The sequence below is a fragment of the Haliotis rufescens genome, unplaced genomic scaffold, assembly GCF_023055435.1.
Source record: "Haliotis rufescens isolate VD_foot unplaced genomic scaffold, xgHalRufe1.0.p SCAF_14, whole genome shotgun sequence".
Lineage (NCBI taxonomy): Eukaryota > Metazoa > Mollusca > Gastropoda > Lepetellida > Haliotidae > Haliotis > Haliotis rufescens.
In genome coordinates this window covers 30532266-30546704 of record NW_025963824.1, presented here as the reverse complement: position 1 = coordinate 30546704, position 14439 = coordinate 30532266, and the positions used below count along the sequence as shown (strand labels likewise).

The 14439-nt window shown below is 44.4% G+C and overlaps 1 protein-coding gene across 2 annotated transcripts in view; it reads right to left on the bottom strand.

Moving 5' to 3' along the window:
• Positions 1–14439, bottom strand: part of LOC124143331 — a 91054-nt gene that overhangs the window by 45651 nt on the left and 30964 nt on the right. For both annotated transcript variants that reach the window (XM_046512265.2, XM_046512263.2), the window contains exon 2: positions 13770–13858. The gene's annotated coding sequence lies outside the window, so the exon portion shown is untranslated. The remainder of the gene's footprint in view (positions 1–13769; positions 13859–14439) is intronic.

Genomic DNA, 14439 nt, shown 5'->3' with positions numbered 1-14439 from the left:
TCAATAATTAAAAAGAGAAGATTTGTAACGTAAAATAACATTGTTCGGGACAGATACCTTTGCTCTGATATTTTGGTCTCGATATTTCAACTTTAACTGTTGTTCACTTGGATATTCTGAGAATAAATTTAGGTGATGTTGATCGGGAATGACATTGAAACATTGGCTCAAAACGAAAGGATTTACGATTTTTTTAAGGGATTTTTTTTTTCTTTTGAAGCTTCTCGCAAGTACATCTGAGGTTATTGTTTGTTTGTTGTTTACCGCCCTCATCAATATTCCAGCTATATGACGGTGGTCTGTAAATAATCGAGTCTGGACCAGACAATCCAGTGATTGACATGAGCATCGATTCGTATAATTGGGAAACAAAGATATGTATTAACCAAGTCAGCGAGCCTGACCACCCGATCCCGGTAGTCGCCCCCGAGGTTAAAGTTTGTTTAGTTTCATCAGCTAACTAAACTGAAATGGAAGTTAAAAGGGTTGACTCAAGGAACATATAAATTTAGATTTACGTATTTTGCGGAAACGTTTTACTCTTTAATGAAGGAAATACTTTCAGGAAATGACTTCACAAATATCTTTAAAACATAAGGTTATGAATAACTTTTTTATGTAAAGGTGACGGTCATTGCTTCCGCATAAAAAGTAGACACTCGTCCACTTCTTTGTTGAGTCTGATATGAGTGAGTGAGTTGGGTTTAACGCCGCTTTTAACAGTATTCCAGTTATATCACGGCGTGTCAGCTTAATGTGGGAGGAAAGTCCGAAGTGATGCAGGTCTCAGACGTTTACCACTTCGGTGAAACCCACGAGCAGGGGTATGGTGCTGACAAACCTAGAAACATAATCGGGGCGAACCGGGATTCGAACCCACAATCATAGGTTTCTGGCGTGCCCAAGGGACGCAACTCTGCACAGCGAATCGCGCCGCCTTACACGACTGGGCCACCCGTGCCCCCGAGTCTGATATGAGCCCAATGCCCTGCTCCACAAAGCGTTTGTAGCGCTAAGACGATCGTAAGTCCCATACTTTAACATAGCGCTATGACTGTCGTAAATCTAAGATCACTTTGTCCAAGCGGGCGCTGAATTCACATCATCCTTAATTCAACAGCACGTTTAATATGGAATGATATAGTGGGTATGGTTTAACGCCACTTTTAGCAATATTCCAGTAATATCACGGCGGGGGAGTCCAGAAATGGGCTTCACATATTGGACCCATGTCGGGAATCGAACCCGGGTCTTCGGCGTGACGAACGAACGCCTTTACCACAAGGCTGCCCCAGCGCCCCGGAATGTTATAGTCAACTCTGGGTCGTTATTGTCACTATTGTATAATATTGGCAGTTTGCTATTATATGTATATCAACATAACTCAGTCTGTATGATATCGATACTAAGTCGTAATAGTATCACATTGCTATACTATTTTAACTATAGTATATTCTCGTATGTGTGGTATAATATCGGCACTATCGAGTGATATCGGCATTGTAAAGTAATATTGGATAATATGAGCAATAGCAGGTGATATCATCACTGTCGGGTAATACCGTCACAATCGGGTAATATGGGCACAATCGTGTAATATCGGCACCGTCGGGTACTAAATACCGGGGATATCGGCACTATCGGGTAATATCGACACTGTCTGGTATTAAATACCTGTGATATCGGCACTATCGGGAAATATCGGCACAATCGTGTGATATCGGCACTGGCGGGTACTAAATACCGGGGTTATCAGTAATATCGGGTAATATCGGCACTATCGAGTACTAAATACCGGTGATATCGGCACTATCGGGTGATCGGGGAGAGGGACTGCTTGTACTAGTCCAGACTTAAGCCGATTTTACAGTGCACGCCCACTGAGATACCATGCCGCAGTTAAACATGAATACCCCACTCAGACACTGTATACTGACTCCGAGCCGACCAGACCTAGATTTTGTCCCTAAACGCCGAGCGCCAGGCAGGGTAACAACAAGTACCATCTTTTAACGTCTTTCCTTATAACAAGGCCGGGGATCGAACCCACGACCTTCCAGCAGACGCTATACCACTAGACCACAGGGACGGTCTTTGCTTTTGTTAAATAAAGAGTTACACGTCTTTATCTTAGTATTAAGATCGTTCTATGCAGGCAGTCCGTGTCGCCTCAGGCAGGGGATCTTTCACTGTACGGCGTTGTCTTACTGCAGCTTCTCTTCATATAGCTTCACTGTCTACATTGACCATATCGCGAACACTTAACGCCATCTCCAATCGCAAACGTGGAGCTCAATATGGTCTAAATTTATCTTTCCCTGTCAACACAGGCATAAAATCACACGATTAACCTGCTAAACGGGGCTTGAGAAATCGCAATCGATTTCGGGGTATGATTGACGTGAGGCAATCTCTCCTGACATGTGTCAGTCATATTGGATAGCTGGTCAGATATTGATAAAACATCATAGAAATATTTTCCACATGTGTTCAAATATTGTCCCTGATTCGAGCTGTGGTGTGTCAATTTTTTCTGCTTTAATGCTTCCGGTCGAATTAGTCCGAGCTTATTCTCTGTTTGTGCAATAAATTAATCGTGAAATAGATTCCTGTCAATCTCGGAGACATTTTCTTTTTGATGTGACGTATGCAGCATCGCAGGTTTCAGTGGCTGCCATTCACATGCAATAAACATGGACGCATTGGGACAATTTAGCTTTGTTTTCCGATATCAAAGGTGGATTTTAATTATAAAATTAGGACTAAACGGCCAAGATTAGAAAGAGTTATGGGATGAGCGATAACAAACATGCGCGGTAAAAGGAAAAAATGTTTTCCATGTAACAACAAATAAAATTAATTTTAATTTTGTATTTCCTCCACAGATTATGAGGTGAGGTGAGGTGAAATGGAGTTTAACGTCGCGTCTAAGACTTTTGCACATATATTGCGACGTGCATGCACGTGTGTGTGTGGCTGCTTGTGCTAGTCCGGACTAATACCGATTTATAGTGCTAGTTTACTGAGACATCATGCCGCAGTTTAACATGACTCCCCACTCAGACCCAGTATACTGACTCCGAGCCGACCAGTCCTTGTTTTAACCCCTTAATGCCTAGCGCCAGACAGGGCAACAACAAGTACCATGTACAAGTGTGTGCGTGCGTGCGTGCGTGCGTGCGTGCGTGCGTGCTCTGCGCGCGCGTTTGTACTAATCCGGTCTTATGTCGTATTTATAGAGCTGGCCCACCGAGCCCGACAATGCAACAGTTTAACGTGGATATACCGACTCCGAGCTGACCATTCCTTGTTTTAGCCCCTTTGTGCCGAGCGCCAGACAGGGTAACAACAAGTACCATCTTTTAACGTCTTTTGGTATGACGCACATTTTTACGATACGACCTTGACCTACACTTAGTCAATAAAAACATGTTAGACTTGGTTAGTTTTATCTAGACTTGCCTAGGCTTCTATTAAAAAAGTACCTAAGAAATTTAAAGTCCATAGTCATGGTGCAGGACTAGATACGACCGGGGATTGAACCACCGACCTTTCGCGCTCCGGGCAGACGCTCTATCCACTAGACCACGGAGGCGGTCTCCAGGCAGACGCTCTACCCACTAGACCACGGAGGCGGTCTCCGGGCAGACGCTCTACCCACTAGACCACGGAGGCGGTCTCCAGGCAGACGCTCTACCCACTAGACCACGGAGGCGGTCTCCAGGCAGACGCTCTACCCACGAGACTACGGAGGCGGTCTCCAGGCAGACGCTCTATCCACTAGACCACGGAGGCGGTCTCCAGGCAGAAGCTCTACCCACTAAACCACGGAGGCGGTCTAATTTCGGTTATAAACAATCACGCGACCCAAGCACCAATTGCCAGCACTTCTACCGAACCTCCCGAAGTAAAGGAAGCTTCCAAAGCCATGCTAGCTATATAGCTGCAAGGTTGGCCGATTGACTCGGAGACTGTTTACGACCATTCTGGGATAGAAGCGTCCCTTGGGCACAAGCCAATAACAGCAGACAAAGGAATGTAATGATTCGGAATTCCATAAAACGAGAATTAGCCATCACACATCCAAGAAAAAGGTTACTCTCCGAGGGTTGTGTCTGCCATGGTGCTGATTAAAGAGTGCACGCTGGACGGCAAAGCTTTTTAAAAAGCTAAGCCATCTCCCCGAGGGATATAATCTCTATGTTTGTGTACATATAGAAATACGGAGCGGCTGAAAGTTTGGATAATTGTCTTTGATATATATATGTATTGTGTTAATGAAACGGATGTTTTGTATTTGGCCGGCAGTTGGCCCAGGGGGTATGCACGATGATGTGAATGCCATCCCTGCGAACTACCACTGGCAATAACGCCCAATAGCTACTGGTGTCCTTTACATTCTATTATGCCAACGGCAAGAGCCCAACGAAATTGACATTGTCATTGCAAATAAACTAAATGAAACTAATTTTTTTTAATTGCTTCAAGGGGGTCTTGTACGTAATGAGAAAAAAATCGAGAAATATGAGCTTTTCAGTAAACTACGGTTCAAACGAACTCAAAGGGACTACTTATTTTAGTTCGTTATAACCGTAGTTCGTTATAAGCATATATACATCATAACTACAGCAAATAGTCGGGACCAAAAAAGTAAGTTCGTTGTAACCGTCAGTTTGTTATAAGCGTGTCCGTTATAACCGTAGTTTATTGTATTTGGAACTTCGTATTTCAATACTTGCCACAGTTGACAACATCGATGGTATATAACAACATTTGTATTTTGAAAAGCTTTGGGTTTGAAATGTTTCAAAAGTTTCTCATATGTCATAAAATCGACCACGGTCCATGCGCACAAAGCGATCTTAGCGCTACGACGATCGTAAGTCCCATGTTCTAACGTAGCAAAGGTCACTTTGTGCGAGTGGACCTATTTCACACATTGGACCCTGTTGATTATACGGTTGCAAAGAGTTTCGGGTATATATATTACAAAACTGAGGTTCACAAATTGCAACCTGTTGATAATGCGTGTTCTTAATGTTTCCGTAATATAAAACAGAAAGGTTTATACACTGGGTGTTGGGAATCGAACCCAGGACTTCTTCGTTACAAAGGAAGGCTGTGCCAACAAGGCCCGCCCCACTGCCGGTCTAACAGGAACTACACCTCATATCATTGAGGGCATTATCACATCGGCGAGGGGAAATTGGGTTTAACGTCGCGTCTAAGATTATTGCACTTATATAGCGACGTGCATGTACGTGTGTGTGTTTGTGTGGCTGCTTGTACTAGTCCGGACTGATGCCGAGTTATAGTGCTAGCTCACTGAGACACCTTCCGCAGTTTAACATGAATACCCCACTCAGACACAGTATACTGACTCCGAGGCGACCAGTCCTGGTTTTAGCCCCTTAATGCTGAGCTCCAGACAGAGTAACAACAAGTACCATCTTTTAACGTCTTTTGGTATGACGCGGCCGGGAATCGAACCCCGGACCTTCCGCTCTCCGGGCGGACCCTCTACCTCTAGACCACGAGGGCGGTCCTTATCGCATCGAGCGCCTGTGTCCAGTCTGCAACATTAATCACATCCAAACAAGCAAACTCCCGTCCACGTATTAAACCCGTCTCCGTCATCAACTCCAGGAACTCGCCCGCGGCTGCCTCCACTCCACCGTCCTCACGACGCCGATGGTGGCACGCTAGGGGATACGAAGCACGTTCGATTCAGAACTCTAAATACGGAGTCTACAGCTGATGGCATAACGAGTCGGAATTCAGTATTTCACAATCAGAATCAATTGTAAATGCAGTCCCCCTAGCCATTATGGTGTAGCATTACCATTCGTCTACATTACCGTCATCAAGATGAACGAATTCGCAGCCGTTAGATCTCCAAATTAGCTTTATCTTTCGGTAATGAGAAAAGGCCTACATTTGAGATTGAACGACGCTTAATAGTTTTATATCATGGCCTGGATTATGGATTAAGTTGGTGCTGATTACGGAACTGGTGAACGTGTTTTCGAAGCAACCGAGGATGGAAATGGAGTTTATATAAAAGTAGGATCATGCTGCGAAATGAAATATAATGGTGGTTGGATAAGTGATGTGGACGGTCGGATTGGGTAATGGTGTGCTGCGGCCTTGGCGAATTGGGAATGTGATGTTTGGAAGCGGACTGGGGTACGGAAATAGCTGCAGTAGGCATGAATATCTTGGAAACGGAAGGAGTTGGGCATCGCAAATCGGAAATAACCAACTCAATGGAATCCTTAAAGGCAGTCATCAAGCGATACACAAAGGTTGGATGACCTTAAAAAGCACGTGACCAAAAGACGTCACAATGGTGGTTCGTTTTTTGCATACAACAGTGCTATAAGAACCACGTTTTTGTACCTCGCAAAACAAGTATTGGAAACCCTAATGTCGGTTCCTAGTATCCGACGTCGATTTTAAGTACCAATGTATTCGTTATAGCGTTTGCGTGTTTGTTTCTTTAGCAATGCACTCAGTAATATTCCAGCTTTTTGAATGATGCCAGTAAATAATCGAGTCTGTCCTCAAACCACTGATTGATATCATGAGCAATGTACGTTACACCTATGATCCAGTTATACCACGGCATAACACCTGCCAAATATCTGGTATGTTATAAGTAACCATACGCCTCGCATGTTATAATGACCAAATATCTGGCATGTTATAAGTAACCATACGCCTCGCATGTTATAATGACCATATGTGAGCGGTCTTATAACGATCATATGTCTGACATGCTATAAGTAACCATATGACTGGCATGTTATAATGACCATATGTTTGGCATGATATAACGATCATGTGTCTGGCATGTGCTAATGACCATATGACTGGCATGTTATAATGACCACATGTCTGGCATGTTATAAGTAATCATATGTCTGGCATGTTATAACGACCATATGTCTGGCATATGATAACGACCAAATGTCTGGCATGTGATAATGACCATATGTCTGGCATGCTATAGGTGACGATATGTCTGGTATGTTTTAATGACTATGTCTGACATGATATGAATAACATGGATGGCATGTTTTTATGACCATTTGTCTGACATGTTAACGACCGTATGCCTGGCATGTTTGTCATGTTTCAAATGACCATTTGCAAGGCATTTATGTATGACGCATCAAACCACTTTCATTCCATGCAGAAACGCCAACTGGCTTATCTTGTCACATGACAGCTGACATGGCTGATGATGCGGGTCATACTTTAGTATAATATGCCAGACGCGCTCCCACACCACCTCATCCCCAAGACCAAGAACCACGCTGCTGCCATTCTCAACTCCCTGGGGAGAATCCGACTTCACGAACCGATGTCGTAATAAGCATCAGTATCGCCTCCCGTCCCAGCCAGATCTCTTTGATAATGGATGAGCTGACTCCATCAAGCGGAATATCACCATCCCCAAAGGTGCTGCTGCAGTCAATATCACAGTGCAACAACAGCCAGCACAGTCTCTGGAGGGGAGCTCGTCGGCAGGTGCAAGTTCTGACGCTGACTTTCCCGTGGGAATCCCAGGTACGAGTAGGTACGCAGCAACCCATGCTTGTCGTAAGGTCAACTTACTAAAGAGGGTGGTCAAGCTTGGCGACTTGGTTGATGCATGTCATCGTGTCCAAATTGGGTAGATCGATGATCACGATGTCAGTGACTGGATTGTCTGGCCCAGACTCGATTATGTCCAGACCGCCGTCATATAGTTGAAATATCGCCGAGTGCGGCGTAAAACAACACACAATCGATCAACGAAATTGGGTTACGATGACATGCATCAACCAAGTCACCGAGCCCGACCATCCGATTCCGTTAGTCGCCTCTTGCGACAAGCATGAGTTGTGAAGACAATCGTAGCCCGGAATCCTCAAGGGGCAAAATGCTATGAAAGAATCCCCGGTGATAGAGGAACCCAACGCACGTCAGCAATGTATGAGAATAAGACGCTCGAGCTGAGAAAGGGACGACAATGAAATAGCGGTGAATATTGTATACATGCTCTGGGGTCTGTTAGTGAGTGAGTGAGTGAGGTTTTACGCCGCTTTTAGCAATATTCCAGCAATATCTAGGCGGGGGACAGCAAAAATTGGCTACACACATTGTGCTCATGTAGGAATCAAACCCGGGTCTTCGGCGTGACGAGCGAACGCTTTAACCACTAGGCTACCCGACCGCCCCCCTGCAAGAGAGACTACACACATGGACACAATGTGTAAAGTCAATGCTGCTTTCCATAACCATGAAGTATGCTTAAACGGCGTAAAACAACACTCACTCATATCTGGTAATGTGAAACGACCGCCCATTAGTTGTAGAACTTGGCTCTGATTACACAATGGGTGAGGTGAGGTGAAATGGGGTTTAACGTCGCGTCCAAGATTATTGCACTTATATAGCGACGTGCATGCACGTGTGTGGCTGCTTGTACTAGACCGGACTGATGCCGATTTATAGTGCTAGCTCACTGAGATGCCATGCCGCAGTTTAACATGAATACCCCACTCAGACACAGTATACTGACTCCGAGCTGACCAGTCCTTGTTTTAGCCCCTTAATGCCGAGCGCCAGACAGGGTAACAACAAGTACCATCTTTTAACGTCTTTTGGTATGACGCGGCCGGGAATCGAACTCCGGACCTTCCGCTCTCCGGGCGGACGCTCTACCACTAGACCACGGAGGCGGTCGATTACACAATGACCAACATGTCAGACGAAACTACATTTCCTCGTGCGGATGACTACAACACCGCCACCACCACCAGCAAACACACCCGAAACCTAACATCGTTACAGCTGTTGACATGTATGAAGCTACTTATCCCAATACACAAGTATAAAGCACTCCCTGTGTAGCCCAAACGGAGCCTATTTACATAACGACGTATGTCCGCTGGCCCCGAGGAACTTCCAATACAAGCATTGGTATTAATACTTGCTTTACTCAGGAACCCAAATATTTGGCGCTTTGTAGCCAAAGAGTGAATATAAAAGGATTTCTCCCCCAGAGAGCCTCGTTCTGATCCATAGCCTCTTTCCTAATGACTCTCCAATTATGCTCCATTGATTTTCCAATCAGGGTTCTGCGAGCGGCTCGGCCATCCATCACACGCCTCCCAACTCGCCACTCTGTGATTTCTGCGACTGATGTTGCCGTTTTATTACCGCGCGATCGAACAAAGAACGACAAAGGGAGACAACCCTGCACGAAGCCAGTTGATCTCCAGGAAAGAAGGTAAGAAGAGATAATGCTGCAGCATATGTCTAACGGTGCTGTTAATGATAAGGATAATGAGGAGACGGAAGGGGACAAGGGACGACTATTGATTCCGTGTTTGGAAGGTCTCAACAACAACCTGGTTTGCCCCGTACTGGTGGCAATTACGCACAAGGTCCAACGTGGAAATGAAGGGTTAATTTGTGTTTGGTTAAAGGTAGGCATCGACCGCTCATCCAAAGCGCTGCTTAATTCCACAATGAGATTTGCATCATCGTGCCAGTCAGATAGATGTTTGTCTTCACATGTGTCCCTAAAGGGGATTAGAACCCTGATGTCATGTGAAAAACGTCACGTGTCTCTTTAGGTCTGCAAACCCTTGGGTATCGCTTGATGTCTTCCTTTAAAATATCATACCATGGAATCGTTTCTGATGATCAGTGCGTAATGCATGTAGCACGATTTTAAGCGCATGATGTCTTGGCGTCAAAATCACAGGACGTTTTTTTATCACAAACTATCATAGAATCATGTTTATGCAGTGACACTGCATCATCAATAACGTCATTTTAGCGAAACTGAGAGCGAGTTAGTGAGTATGATTTTACGCCGTTTTAGCAATATTACAGCAATATCACGACGGGAACACAACATATGGGCTTCACACATTGTACCCATATAGGGAATCGAACCCGGGCCTTTGGCGTAACGAGCGAATGCTTTAACCACAGGGCTACACCACCGCCCTGATAAAGTTAAATAAGCAATCAATATTACAACAAAATAAAGAAAAGGTTACAAGTTATATTCTGGCAGAGTGGAACAGAACTTGTCACGGGGAACATGGCTTCATATTAGAAAGGAGAGTGGTTGAATGTTGTTTTACTCCGCGTGAATTGTTTAAGCTTCTTTTACGGCGGCCTGTAAATAATCGAGTCTATGCTAGAGTGAGTATGGTTTAACGCCGCTTTTAGCAATATTCCAGCAATATCACGGCGGGGGACACCAGTCTATGCCAGAAGAAAATTTAAACAAGCCACGGCATTAAAAAGTCCTCTATTTTCAAATATAAGATTTACATTGGCTGTTGTCTGTTTGAAATTTAATTAAAATATATAATGTTTACTCTGAACATAAGATTCAAGCTTTGAAATGATCTGTGTGTGTTTATGGCCATGTCGAGGTGCCTGTTCCTGCAGGAAGGTACTTCTGAGTTGACATCCTTCTCATCTGAAAACCTCTTCACCAAGAGTGAGTGAGTGAATATGGTTTTACGCCGCTTTTAGCAATATTCCAGCAATATCACGACGGGGACACCGGAAATGGGTTTCACACATTTCACTAGGAGAAGAGATCGGCACTTAAAAATAATATCTAACTTTGACTGCGCCAGGGCGATACATTAAGTCCTATCCCCTTAACCATTTTGCAAACAAGTCTTAAATCACTGACTGAATGAACTGGAGAAAAATGTGATTTCCCGTAGCATATCAACTCGAGCTGATCATAAATATAACTACCAGAAGCCAGTGTGGGAATCACGCTTGGTGTGGTCAACAGAGCCCCAGACTTTAAACTTTTAATTTGTTTTGTCTGTCAACAAACAAATGTTGACGGAGAAAACGCTGACAGAAACACAACACACGAGTGCGGCACAGCCAATATCACAGGGGTTCAACGTCAATTTGTTGATCTTAGTTTCACTAGACCGGGAATTGTTTGGAATTACTCATTTGATGAAATGACATTGCTTTCTGGACAGTGAGTTTTTTCAGGTGGTAACAAATACATTGACGAAATCCTGGACAAGTAGATTGTTTCCCTATGCGAACAATCTCAAATTTGAGAACCAAGATCAATATGTTTCTGAACAATAAAATTACAAACAAAATATTCAGACGATTCGGAATCTTAAATTGATGGCTAGGTCTTCCAGTGACCTCAACAACTGATTCGATCTTAATGTTCATTGTCCCAGAACCGGCATATACAGGAGTGAGTGAGTGAGTGAGTTTGATTTTACGCCGCTTTTAGCAATATTCCAGCAATATCACGGCGCGGGACACCAGAAATGGGCTTCACACATTGTACCCATGTCGGGAATCGAACCCGGGTCTTCGGCGTGACGAGCGAACGCTTTAACCACTAGGCTACCCGACCGCCCCGGCATATACAGGAAGGCTCAGATACACGACGTTTTGCAGTTGTTTTTGTTGAAATATTCCATCTGTGGTTTGTAAATAATCGTGCTTGGACGAGACAATCCAGTGATCAGTAAAGCAAGCAACGACCCACGCAATCGAGGTGAGGTGAGGTGAAATTGGGTTTAACGTCGCGTCCATGATTATTGCACTTATATAGCGACGTGCATGTATGTGTGTGTGTTTGTGTGGCTGCTTGTACTAGTCCGGACTGATGCCGATTTATAGTGCTAGCTCACTGAGATACCATGCCGCAGTTTAACAGGAATACCCCACTCAGACACAGTATTCTGACTCCGAGCCGACCAGTCCTTGTTTTAGCCCCTTAATGCCGAGCGCCAGACAGGGTAACAACAAGTCCCCTCTTTTAAAGTCTTTTGGTATGACGCGGCCGGGGATCGAACCCCGGACCTTCCGCTCTCCGGGCGGACGCTCTACCACTAGACCACGGAGGCGGTCCCCACGCCATCGAGGTGGGATGGGATGCAATCAACCAAATACTGAGCCTGACGACCGGACCCATTTGGTCGCCTCTTACAATCACCTCACAAGACCTGAAAGCGTGTGTGTGAGTGTATATGTACCTATTAACTAAAGGCTACCTATTATCTAGATCTCTGAACACAATTCCGTTTGGTTATTAATAATCCATTACCGACTTGATGCAAGATTAATGAAATTGCCAACCCCAATGACACAGTAACACCATCAAGTCGACTAGTATATAGGCCTATCTATATGAATTGATGTACAGAGCCTTCACGCACCCAATGTTTTTAACACAACGTCAGACAGTGGTATTGATTGTGTTGTTAGTTGAGTCTATTCTAGGTGTTTACGGTGCCTAATGTAATTACACCTTTCCGTCCTACAAGTGTCGAGCTAGCTGGGCATGTTGTAAGGTGACACGGCTTAATGAATAACGACACTTTCCTCTAACAGTGGGCCACAAAAGTAGCCCTTTGATCTGATGTATCCGTGCAATTATTTCGACGGATGCAGATCGGTGTTTTATGTCCTGAAGATTACTGTATTTCAGGGCTCGTTTTTTTTAACGCCAACAGTAACATCCATTAGCATCAATCACCAACATCAGTACTTTCATTAAGCTTACCATGAATATTATTTCTTCTTTTTTTTTCTTTTTTTTTGGGGGGGGGGCTGCATATGTGTTACGTGAAATCATATGCATGAGACTAAATACTTTCTAAAAATAAAAGTATGCAAGAATATATGTTTTTGTGGATGACAATTTCGTTCAACGAAAATTTAATTTTGAAAATGTTACTGAAACAAAACCTGATGCACGTGAACTAGATTTCAAGTTAGTGAGGGGACGAAAGGGGGCATGCTGTATGCCGATGGTCTAGCCTTGCCCAAGTACAAAGGTTATTTATTCACCCCGTGAAGATCCGGGTTAGAAATCTTCAGTAAGTGCGCTTGTCGTAAGAGGCGACTGACGTGATCAGGTGGTCACGATCGCTGACATGGTTGATGCATGTCATCGTATCCCAGTTGCGTAGACCGAGGTTCATGATGTCAATCACTGGATTGTCTAGTCCAATATTTGATTATTTACAGACCGCCGTCATATAGTTGGAATATTGCTGAGTGCGGCGTAAAACAACAAACAAAGGTTAATCCTTGATGGAACAATTTCCCATACAGATCATAAGAGTAGGTAAAGTGCGTGTTGAGTTAGGATTGGGTGCACAATGTGGGCCTTTGTACGCCATACACCAGTAGTCTATACTCATATCCGCCAGAAACCTATGATTGTGGGTTCGAATCCCGGTTCGCCCCGATTATGTTTCTAGGTTTGTCAGCACCATACCCGTGCTCGTGGGTTTCACCGAAGTGGTAAACGTCTAAGACATGCATCACTTCGGGCTTTCCTCCCACATTAAGCTGACACGCCGTGATATAACTGGAATACTGTTAAAAGCGGCGTTAAACCCCACTCACTCACTCACTCACATCAGCAACCACTGGTTTGCCTTGGGTAAATGATACATTCGTACCAGCCGCTGTGCTATAGCTTTAATATTGCTGGCGTCAGCGAACAACAGTTTTAACCCACCTACTCACACACCATCCAGACAGACGGTGGCCATCTGCTGAAGAACTCCCCTCTAATTATTACATCAACCCTGCAAATCATCCATCCAAATCAATTACTCTAGGAAAAAAAGATGGAGAAAAAATCCACAATTCCCAGAGCAAACATTGGCCAAACACCACCGTACTATACCCACATTATAACTCTATTAGCTGGCAGACATAAATATACTTAATAATGAACTTACCAGGACAAATGCCCGCAGGGATCTTGATCAGAGAATCTCGTCGACGATATCTCGCGTGATCTCGCCTCCGAGACTAGGAAGTGAGTCCCCTGCAGAGGAAGAATAAGACATGGTTGAGCAAGGTTCCTATCTTATCACGGGGTCGGAACGATGTAGACATTTGTAGCCCGGCTATGTGATCAGTACAACCTGAGACGAATATTGATTTTTCCCGCAGGCTCGATGCGGCTTCCTTATCAGCGGGCAGTCATACATATTGAATGCACCATCTACAGCTCGAGGGGCCCTGTGTGCCGTCCAATTGAATTTACAAATTATTTCATTTCAAGCGCGAAATGATCTTGAAGAAACTGTATTGTTTTAATTAGCTTTAGACTGGTAGCTTAATGCGGAATTGCATTTCGAAACAAGACTTATTGTGCATGATTTTTGTCTTGTGTATTTTAAAGGTCTTATTAGCTATGTTAAATGCAGTGAGTGAGTGAGTGAGTGAGTGAGTGAGTGAGTGAGTTTTTAAGTGAGTGAGTTTTTCAGTGAGTGAGTGAGTGAGTGTGGTTTAACGCCGCTTTTAGCAATATTCCAGCAATATCACGGCGGGGGGCACCAGAAATGGGCTCCACACATTGTACCCATGTCGGGAGTCGAACCCGGGTCTTCGGCGTGACGAGCG